Source organism: Cydia amplana, chromosome 25 (genome assembly GCF_948474715.1).
Source record: "Cydia amplana chromosome 25, ilCydAmpl1.1, whole genome shotgun sequence".
Lineage (NCBI taxonomy): Eukaryota > Metazoa > Arthropoda > Insecta > Lepidoptera > Tortricidae > Cydia > Cydia amplana.
The window spans coordinates 7,376,878-7,388,741 of NC_086093.1; positions in this window are offsets into that span (position 1 = coordinate 7,376,878).

Sequence of the window (11,864 nt, forward strand, 5' to 3'; positions counted from 1 at the left end):
CTGGGCGACCGAGGGGAACGGCCAGGGGAGGGGGACAAACGGATTTATGCTATTGGCTCTCAGCGGTCAGTCGATCAATGCAATTACGCGCAAAGGCACATGCTTCTCGCTGTCCAAACGCCCTTACGATTGTTACTTAAAAAACCTGCATATTATTTCACCACGTCATCTACAAGCTGGTCTTCGAACCGAATTCTGAATTCTGAATGATCCGGACTCCGAAACGAACAATGGTGAACACACGAAGCAGTGCTAAGAAACAAGAAGAAAAGCAAAAAGAGCTTAAGGCTGACAAGGAAATACCTACGCCGAAACAGGAACCAGTTTGCCAAGCGACTCAAAGCGACGAACCTGCAAAATTAAAGAAAAAGGAGCTACTCGATAAAACAATGACTGTCGATGTGGGTAGTGCAAGTGGAAAGTGCAAAATGGATGTTACATCTATAAAATCTACTCGAAAGTCGAAAGCATCAGGTTCTGCGCGTTCTTCAGTCGTGGCCCGAAAGAAGTTGCTAGAATTAGAAGCGGCAGAAGCGAAAGCGCGTATACAAATGGAATTAATCGACAAAAAGCTAGCGGCGGACCTAGCACAATTGGATGAAGAAAACGAAGAATACAGTTCACAATCGGAAGCTAGTGAAATTCAAACTAATAAAGAAGTGGAGAAATGGTTAGAACGTAGTCAACTAGAACTGAAAGGGCAGCCTGTGCCACCAACGGAAAATACATTGGACAAGCTGCACCCGCCGCCCGCGCCGCCGGCTGCACCAGCGCGCGACGGCACCGAAGATACAGTTCACCTACTGGCAACTGCACTCAAGGACATAGCCGCAGTCTCCTCTACTAACGGACCTAACGCTCGAATGTTGAGCCGCCTCTGCACGCCGCGAGATTTACCCTCGTTTTCCGGTGACCCAATGGAGTGGCTCCAATTCAAGCAGGCGTATGACGAATCAACTGAAGTGTGCAACTTCAACGACAAAGAAAACCTGTGGAGGCTACGAAAATGCCTTCAGGGACCAGCTAAGGAAGCAGTAACCTCTTTGTTAATTGGAGCCACCGCACCAGATCTGGTGATGTCTACTCTAGAGCTACAGTTTGGGAATCCCGATATTATTATATCAAAAATTGTACAAAGCATCAACAAACTGCCGGTGATGTCTCAAGAGTATCATAAGGACATAGTGTCATTCTCCGTGAAGGTTAAGAATTACGTTGCAGCAGTAACAGCTATTGGCCATGATGAGTACCTAAGGGGGATGAAAATCATATCTGTAATTCTGTCAAAATTGCCAACTGTGTTAATATCCAAATGGGTCGACTACAGTTACCCGCTTATCAACGAGGGCAAGAAACCACGGCTCGCTATTTTGTCAGAATTTTTAAATGACGAAGCTCTCAAAACTTCAAAAACAGCTGTTATCCTCGCGAACACTTACGGTGATACTAAACGTAAACAAAGTGACTTTTACCGCTCTCAAACCGTGCTAGTGCAGAATGAACTAAGTGACGATTTGTGTAAATTTTGTCGTACGTCTAAACACGACCTAACAGACTGTAAAATGTTCAAAAAATCGCTTCGCAAAGACAGGTGGGCTTATGTGAAACGTCATGGATTGTGCTATAAATGTTTAGTGTCGCGCCATAACAAAGAAACCTGTCCTGCGCCCTGTTGCGATAAGGAAAACTGTGGACAATCTCATCACCGCTTGTTACATTACATTTCGCGCGCTAATAATAATTCAAATCTTCAATCTAGTGTGAACATTACGGAAATAACAGACACCGATGTATGTGAAACGCGATCTGAGACTGTTACAAACATTAACTCGACAAGCTGCAAAGTTTTGTTACAAGCTGTACCTATTTACATACACGGACCTAACGGTATAATTAGTGTCACTGCATTATTGGACAATTGCTCAACGATATCACTGATAAGCGCCGACCTCGCCGCCCGCGCCGGATTGCATGGGACCAAACAAAAAATGTGCGTTAGTGGGGCATGGAGAAATACCGAACTTAAGTGCGAAAGTGAGGTAGTGGACTTTGATGTGTCAAACAAGGATGGACAGATGTTTACGCTACGTGCTCGCAGTGTTACAGACTTAGACTTACCTTCGCAAAATGCATCTAAAGTGAACCTTATGCACTATGACCTTAAGGTTGAAATTAAAGATCAGTTATGTAACACTCGTTACGAGAAGCCTCAGCTGTTAATAGGGCAGGATCACTATCATCTAATGATGCCACTGCAAATAATAAAGGGCAAGTCCGAAGGATCTTACATAACTCAGACTGTCTTAGGCTGGTGTATCCACGGTCGCACCACAGCGCCGCGCGACAAGGGCCAGCGGCTAGATTCGACCTTATTCATAACTGAGGACCTGCAAGTTGAAAATGAGCGTGCGCTACGGGAAATACACGAAGAAGTACGCCGCTCTTTTACCGTTGAATCCATGGGCGTCTCATGTAATCCACGCCAGAACTCCGAGGACCTGCGTGCACAGGAGCGACTGGAACAAACTGCTAAATTGCTAGAAGGCAGGTGGCACGTTGGGCTTCCATGGAAAGATCTTAATTGCAACATGACTGAATCCTATGGTAATGCACTTTCTAGACTTAAGGGAGTGGAAAGAAAAATGAAACGGGATGCTGGTTATGCATCAAGGTACACTGAAAGAATAAATCACCTGTTCGATAACGATTACGCAATGGAGGTCAGCAACCCTAAGCTCACGCCAAAAACATGGTTTCTGCCGCATTTCGGGGTTGACAACCCTAACAAACAAAAATTAAGGCTCGTATTTGATTGCGCATCCAAAAATAATGGGGTTTGTTTAAATGATTACCTGTATAAAGGACCTGACCTGCTCGTATCATTATACGGAATAATGCTTCGATTTCGCGAAAATAAAATCGGAATAACTGGAGATATCCAAGATATGTTCCTAAGAGTGAAAATCATCCCTGAAGATCAAGACGCTTTTCGTTTCCTGTGGAGAAACACATCTGAAGGCTCCGCTACCCCTGACGGCCCTATAAAAACATATAAAATGACATCTTTAATATTTGGAGCAAATTGTGCACCATTTATTTCCCAGTTCATAAAAAACAAGAACGCCGTGCGCTATGAGTCATCGATGCCGGCCGCTGTATCTGCAATATGTAAACAACATTATGTAGACGATTATATCGATAGTTTTGAGGACGAAGAAACTGCAATAAAAGTGGTTAAAGAAGTGGCTTATATACATAAACAAGGCGGCTTTAACATTCGTAACTGGACGAGCAACAGTGGAACATTAATAAACAGTTTACCAAAAGAGAACTTAGGTTCAACGGCCATAAGGTTCAAAATCGATCAACAAGATGATGGCGAACGTACACTCGGATTAGTTTGGTTTCCAAAGGAAGACTTACTTGGGTTTGATGTCTCTTTCAAACGCATACCGGAGGCAATCATTTCTGGAGAAAAGATACCTACAAAGCGAGAAATGCTGAGAGTTGTTATGTCGATATTCGATGTCTACGGGTTCCTATCACCGATAACAATAAGAGGAAAAATAATAATCCGTGATACCTGGAAACAAGGATTACTTTGGGATGACATAATTCCGGAAGAATTATTTAAAAAGTGGATTGAATTCCTCGAGCTATTGAAACGTGTAAGTTCAGTGCGCCTGCCCCGATATTATCAAAACGCCGTGCGCGCGAGTGAGACAGACGATGCACCGAATGCACCGAATAGTGAAGGCCGCCCGCCGGCTATGTATACTAACCTACAACTGCATTTGATGTGCGATGCGTCATCGCAAGCCTTATGCGCTGTAGCGTACTGGCGCTGGTTAGATAACAATAACAGCTGGCAATTAGCATTTGTTTCTAGTAAATGTCGAATTTCACCTAATAAACATAGAAGTATTCCACGATTAGAACTAGAAAGTGCATGCCTAGCAGCGAGACTGGCACATAGCATTATCAAAGAGCACAAAATGACCACAGAGAAAATTTATTACTGGACTGATTCGACCTGCGTGCTTCACTGGATTTATAACGATGCACGTACCTATAAAGCGTTCGTGGCGCATCGGCTCGGGGAATTAGACGAATTAACTCAATCTACTCAATGGAGATACGTACCTACGAAAATGAACGTAGCTGATATTGCTACACGAGACACCTGTGAACTCAGAATGCTGGAAAATGAATGGTTTCACGGTCCCGACTTTTTGTATAGCAATGAGGAAACTTGGCCTTCAAATAAACAGCTGACGAAACCTAACCCTATGGATCTAGAATATACAATGATTGTAAATGTATTTCCTGAAAACTTACCAGCGGTTCCTGAACCTGAAAGGTTTTCGTCGTGGTTAAGATTAGTTGGAGCTACCTGCGCTATACTTATGTTTATAAATAAATGTAAAAAACTTACCTGCGAGATTAATGGAGACCTGAAAGAAAAAGCGGAGCGCTTACTAATCCAATATTCTCAAGCGCAGTCCTTTCCTGAAGACCTGGAGAACCTGAAAAATAAAAGAAATTTAGATCGGAAAAGCAGATTACTTACCTTGACACCATTTCTCGATGAACACGGTATTCTGCGCGTTGACGGACGTATTGGAGCGGCCCAGGAGGTACTACCGGAGACAAAACAACCCGTAATCCTCGATGGAAGTAATCACGTCACTAAGTTGATTGTAAAACACTATCACGTGACGGCCGCACATGGGAATCGAGAAACAGTGGTAAACAACCTGAAACAGAAATACTGGATTATTCGAATTCGGCCAACTGTGAAACATGTGAGCAGCAAGTGCATGTTCTGTAAAATAAAAAAAGCGCAACCGCAACCACCTAGAATGGGTGACTTACCTCCTGCTCGCATGGCCCATCACCAGCGCCCGTTTACGTTCTGTGGTATTGATTTGTACGGACCAATGGAAGTAACAGTATTGAGACGCCGAGAGAAGCGGTACGGAGTTTTATTTACGTGTCTTACCATGCGAGCTGTTCACATAGAAATAGTCACGAGGCTCACGGCCGACGCACTAATTATGGCTCTGCGAAGGATGGCGGCGCGTCGTGGTTGGCCTCAGCAGATTTTCTCGGATAATGGCACCAATTTAAGAGGAGCTGATAATGAACTTAAGAAGTGTATCAGTGAATTGAATGACGCCTCATTAAAAGATTTAACCTTGAAATATGGCACCACTTGGAAATTTTTGCCACCAGTCAGCCCCCACTGGGCTGGCGCGTGGGAGCGACTTATCCGATCAATAAAGGCATCACTTAAGGTGGTATTAAAAGAACAGGCTCCGCGAGATGAAGTTTTGAGCACGCTCATGGCAGAAGTCGAACAGATGGTAAACAGCCGCCCGCTTACACACGTCACAGTTGAACCGAAAAGTGATGAAGCCCTTACGCCAAATCATTTTTTACTTGGCAGTTCTTCCAACTTACCTACTCTCGGTTCATTTGATCACTCCGACATGTATCTTCGTAAACAATGGCGAACCTCTCAACGACTTGCAGACCTATTCTGGAAGCGGTGGGTACGAGAAGTACTGCCACAGATGATCCCTCGCCAGAAGTGGCACCAAGACCAACGACCCTTACAAGTGGGAGATCTGGTATTGGTTGTGGATCCTGCGTCACCCCGTAACGTTTGGCCTAAGGGAATAATACAGGAAGTAATTCCGGGGAGAGACGGACGCATAAGAGTCGTGCAGATAAAAACCAAATCCGGAACACTACGTCGATCAGCTGCACGCGTCGCATATGTACCTACTGAGGTTGAGTAAGTGCTGATGCAGCACTGGGGTGGGGTATGTAAGCGACGCGAATTTGTTTTGTATTTTTTTATATTTTATTAAAAGGAGGGTGCCTGGAAGTCTGAGTGGTATGTGCCGGTTCTGGGCGACCGAGGGGAACGGCCAGGGGAGGGGGACAAACGGATTTATGCTATTGGCTCTCAGCGGTCAGTCGATCAATGCAATTACGCGCAAAGGCACATGCTTCTCGCTGTCCAAACGCCCTTACGATTGTTACTTAAAAAACCTGCATATTATTTCACCACGTCATCTACACGTGTTAAAAAGGCCGGGCCGGGCCTAAAACTCCGAAGTTCCCCAGTAAGGCGTGCTCTCATGCGAGGTCGAAGCCGTGCTTCAGGTTAAGCTCAGATAGAGCATAGACGCCAACCAATGTCCATTGTATTGAAAAGCGAGACCGCAGGCCGAGCTTGACGCAGCGAGGTCAAAGGGTAAGCTGAAGAAGAGGAGATTTGGAAGACAAACCAAAAATTTAGGTAAAAAGTGAGGCTGAAGGTCGAGCTCAGAAATTTTCACATTACTTTATAAGCCCGAAGCGTACTTTATAACCAGCGCGGTGAGCTTTCATGCGAGGAAAATGCCAAGCTTTTGAAACAAATGTTTACCTATATTTGTTAAAAATTAAGTGACGCCGAAGGTCGAGCTGTAAGAAAGCAGCGCTCTAACACGAACCAATCGTCAAATGTTACTCAACAATAATATGTGTCATATGTACAAGAGTTACTCGGAGGGCCGAAGTTGTTACATTGATGAGGTTTTAGGCCCTCGGGAGCCTGAAATTCGAGCTCTACATTACAGACTTTAAAAGCTATAAAATATCATAATTTACATAATCATCTAATGATTGTGTGTCTGAGAAACTGATATTGGACATTAGGTAAAAGTAGGTACCATAAAACATTTTTTTTTAAATTTTGGCCATATGAAACGTAGAAATGTAGGTATATTATTATTTACCAAGTCCAGCCCCCTACTAAATAACTATGATTTTTAAACCGGGACAATTTCCTTATCGGCCGGGACGCCGGGACACCGTGCTTCAAACCGGGACATGTCCCGGCGAACCGGGACGTATGGCAACCCTATCCTAGAGGGTACCCAACGGAACACTACTGTTTATTAAGCCTTCACTGTCTGTCAGTCGTCTCGTCTGTCTTTCAGCGGACCGTATCTCATGAACCTTAAAGGGTCAATTATTGTATTTCGTAAACTTTTTTCGGTGTTTTCTGGGAACACTCCATTTTGCGTAGTCCCGTTTAAAATAAACGGAAACTGATGTTTAGGGAAAGGGTGTGGTTGATGGTAGTGTCGGTTCCTCAGATTTCTTTAAAGACCGTGAATCATAGGTTTCTGGAACTTTCTGATTCGTATATTATTTTTGTGCAAATAGGTAATTATTTTGCGTTTATAAACTGTTATTTCTCAAATCGTTATTCGATAAGTAAACAACCATGATTGAAAACAGTCTTGTCAACCCACAAATATCGATTTTTACGACTATTTTTTCCCGCCAACCGCGCTGTCGCCCTGTTTGCGTTCCAAACCGCGCTAACGTCATTTATTTACCTTCGCTCACGGACCTAATGCCTTCGCTTTTTAGGGTTCCGTACCCAAAGGGTAAAAACGGGACCCTATTACTAAGACTCCGCTGTCCGTCCGTCCGTCCGTCTGTCCGTCTGTCACCAGGCTGTATCTCACGAACCATGATAGCTAGACAGTTGAAATTTTCACAGATGATGTATTTCTGTTGCCGCTATAACAACAAATACTAAAAACAGAATAAAATAAAGATTTAATGGCTCCTCTACACGTTGGGCCAACGCCGGCCACTCCAAGGGACGCATTTATGCGTTAGAGGGAGCAAGTGATATTGCTATCTCATTCTACCGCATGACTGCGTCCCTTGGAGTGGCCGGCGTTGGCCCATCGTGTAGAGGAGCCATAAGTGGGGCTCCCATACAACAAACGTGATTTTTGACCGAAGTTAAGCAACGTCGGGCGGGGTCAGTACTTGGATGGGTGACCGTTTTTTTGCTTGTTTTATTTGCTTGTTTTGCTCTATTTTTTGTTGATGGTGCGGAACCCTCCGACCCCTCCGTGCGCGAGTCCGACTCGCACTTGGCCGGTTTTTTAACGATTCGAACGTTAATTTAACGATCGTTTGGACATCATTGACGTTTTTATTCCGGCAAATACAAGTTTATTTTTACATCTGTCGATGGCATTCACGCATAAATTTTGTATTAGATCTAAATTTAGCCGACAGCATTAGATATCTTTGTACATTATCAATAGTTTGTTTTCTTTGCGTAAAAATATAAACAGTCGGAGTATTGTTTGAATTTTCCGTATTTCAAACAGGTGTCAAACGTAGACTGTTTTACCTGCCGTAAAACAGTTTAGTCTGGAATAGACACCTATAATTAGTAAAGAAAATAGAAAACGATTGTAGTTGGCTGTCGAAAAACTGGCTTCACGAAATTAGGATTGTTTTACGGAAATATAGTTGGTCAAACCAATTTGTCAGTCAGTAAGAACCAGGAAAACTATACTCATCGTTTTCTTTTGGGTGCTAGTACTAGTGTAAGGCAAAGATAATATAATTATGTCTGTCTATACTATGTTTGAAATGAGGCAGTCCTTTGACAAACTATATTCCTTTACCCAGCCTCTCTATCGCTCGCAAGAGTGATAATACTTAATACATTATTACAATTTCAATGCATTTGGGTTAGCCAAATAGATGGCGTAAGTAGTTCTCGAGTTAGCAGTGTGACAGACAGAGGCTCAAAGTTGTACCGTAAGGGTTTTAGGGTACGGAACCCTAAAAAGCTAGTATCAGATATTTTTTTGCGTGTTGCCCTGTCAGAGATAATTGCAGACAGACTGTACCAGACGCCATTGCCCAGGTCTGCCTGTCTCAACATTACACCAATAAGTCTAACTCGGATATATTGTCAGAGCCTAGTAAAAAATATAAACTGTCAATCTTAAGGTTGACTGGTAGAAAAAGCCGTATGGCATTAAGTTCGCCCTTTGTACATTAACAAGCTTTGTGTATAGCCATTTGACGTGATCTCCGACCCATAATTAGGTATTGTTGTAACGCTCATTTTCAAATTATTTCATGTTCTCTCCGAAAGAGTAAATATATATGTGCAACTGTGCAAGTAAAGTAACTACAAAAGTTTCCAAAAATTTCTTGAAACTTTCACATGAAACAGGAAACTTAACTTATGGAAATGAAAAAATTCTGTTCTCATTAGCGAATAGAACTCTAAGTATATAAATAAATACATATTTATAATGTTTATAATAGATACATATAAATAAACTCAAACTTAAATACATAGAAAACATCCATCCATAACTCGGGAACAAATATTTGTGATGAACACACAAATAATGCACTTACCGGGATTTGAACCCGGGACCTCCTGCTTCGTAGCAAAGTCTACCGACTAGGCTAGAAGACTCTTGGTTAACGCCATCTAACATTAGCGTTAATTAGGTACTTGAAGCCTCTAAGCACATCACTGTTAGTACTCGAGTTATATTAATACCAGTTAGAGCGAAACTCACCGGATGGCATTTAAATCAATAAAGAAAAACTCAATGACATTACATGTAACAGTTTTTCATGTAATGTCATTGAGTTAAATGAGATGATGGCCATCTAAATATTACGGTCACGTGATCGTCTTACGTTGTCTCGAGTTTAAAAAAATTTCCCCACCTCAAAAAGGACACAGCGCCGCTAAAGAAGTTTTCACTTCAAAAAGGCGCGAAATTCAAATCTTCTGTGGGACGATATACCTTCGCGCCTACATTTTTCAAATTTGCCGCTTTTTAGGGTTCCGTACCCGAAGGGTAAAAACCGGACCCTATTACTAAGACTCCGCTGTCCGTCCGTCCGTCCATCCGTCTGTTACCAGGCTGTATCTCACGAACAGTGATAGCTAGACAGTTGAAATTTTCACAGATGATGTATTTCTGTTGCCGCTATATAACAACAAATACTAAAAACAGAATAAAATAAAGATTTAAGTGGGGCTCCCATACAACAAACGTGATTTTTGACCGAAGTTAAGCAACGTCGGGCGGGGTCAGTACTTGGATGGGTGACCGTTTTTTTGCTTGTTTTGCTCTATTTTTTGTTGATGGTACGGAACCCTCCGTGTGCGAGTCCGACTCGCACTTGGCCGTTTTTTTTCTACTGACAAGATCTGCTTAACCAGCTATAGATACTAAAGAGAATAGATAGTACAGTATAGACTGCTATTAGTCTTTATTTTACATGTCTCTGTTTGTATGTACAGAATATAGAGAACCAAACCACTTGACACTTTTATGCGAGCTCTGACGGAACGCAGGCGCGACTGAAATAGAATGGCAATTAAACTGCTAGATGGGTGGGTATGCGATATTATTATTTAAAAACCGGCCAAGTGCGAGTCGGACTCGCGCACGGAGGGTTCCGCACCATCAACAAAAAATAGAGCAAAACAAGCAAAAAAAACAAGCAAAAAAGCAGTCACCCATCCAAGTACGGAGGGCCTACCGCGAACCACGTTCGACGTGTTGTCTCTCTGTCGCACTTGTAAATTTGTACGTAAGTGTGACAGGGAGGCAACACGTCGAACGTGGTTCGCGGTAGGCCCTCTGACCCCGCCCGACGTTGCTTAACTTCGGTCAAAAATCACGTTTGTTGTATGGGAGCCCCACTTAAATCTTTATTTTACTCTGTTTTTAGTATTTGTTGTTATTTATAGCGGCAACAGAAATACATCATCTGTGAAAATTTCAACTGTCTAGCTATCAAGGTTCGTGAGATACAGCCTGGTGACAGACGGACGGACGGACAGCGGAGTCTTAGTATAGGGTCCCGTTTTTACCCTTTGGGTACGGAACCCTAAAAAAAAAGAAACAAAAAAAATGCAAACTTGATTATTTCTTAAAATGTACTTCTGAGAGATTTGTGCCCTTAGGTATAAAATTATCGTAGGTACTGAAATTTCGTGAAATTTGATTGAAACCGTTAATGTTATGTACGAAATATCATTTGATATTTACCCACAGACAAGACATCCTCTAGACTAAGCATAGTAACGCTACCCCAACTGCCACTATATACGGTAGTTTTACTCCATCTTCGAGTCAAAGTGTCAGAATCCCGTGCCGTAATTGGTCCGTGTCTTTGAACCAGGGATGTTGCGAAGTTAGTAACTGTTTTTGTTAGGTCATGCCAATGTAGTGAACGAAACGCAAGTCTCCGTCGCACTAGTAAAGACGCGATAGAGAGAGAGAAGACTATTACGCTACGCCACGAAGCGTTAATGATTTGCATGTTGGCTAGCCACCCTGAAGTTTAACAAAACTGTACTAAAACGCTGTCGATTGCCGTAAACACATAAACCGTTTATTAATAACGGGTGACGGAAGCGTTTTAATGCGGCTTCCATTCGGTACCAATAAACACTATAAATGTAAAGTCAAACTTGTTTACGTTGCAAACCTTTGATGAGATTGATTACTTACATGAGAACTACGTACAGTCAGCAGCATAAGTTGCTAAGCGCGCGAGGTGTTCAAAATTACCTTCACGCGCCCTTATTCTCTTAACAATAAAGTCGCGTCAAGATCATTTTGAGCACCTCGCCCGCTTAGCAACTCAAGTCAAGAAAATGTGACATGTTGTGACAGGGGGAGGGGGGAGTCACAAACTTTGTGACGTCACTTTAACTTATTTAAATTATTTAATTCGCTATACAGTTAAATAACAAGTTTTTTGAAAGATAATAATTTTTATTCGTTAAATTTTCTTTCCTAATCAGTTTTGGGTTATAAAATGACTAATATTTCTTTTATCAAAAATATTTTGATAAAATATTAATAACAAAAACCTACTTCGATTTGCAGGTCTCGTTGAAAAAATGTGACGTCACACCAGGGGGGAGGGGTTTGCCAAATGTGACCAAGTGTGACAATGTGGGGGGGGGTAAAAAAACCTAGAAATTCGTGTGATGTAAT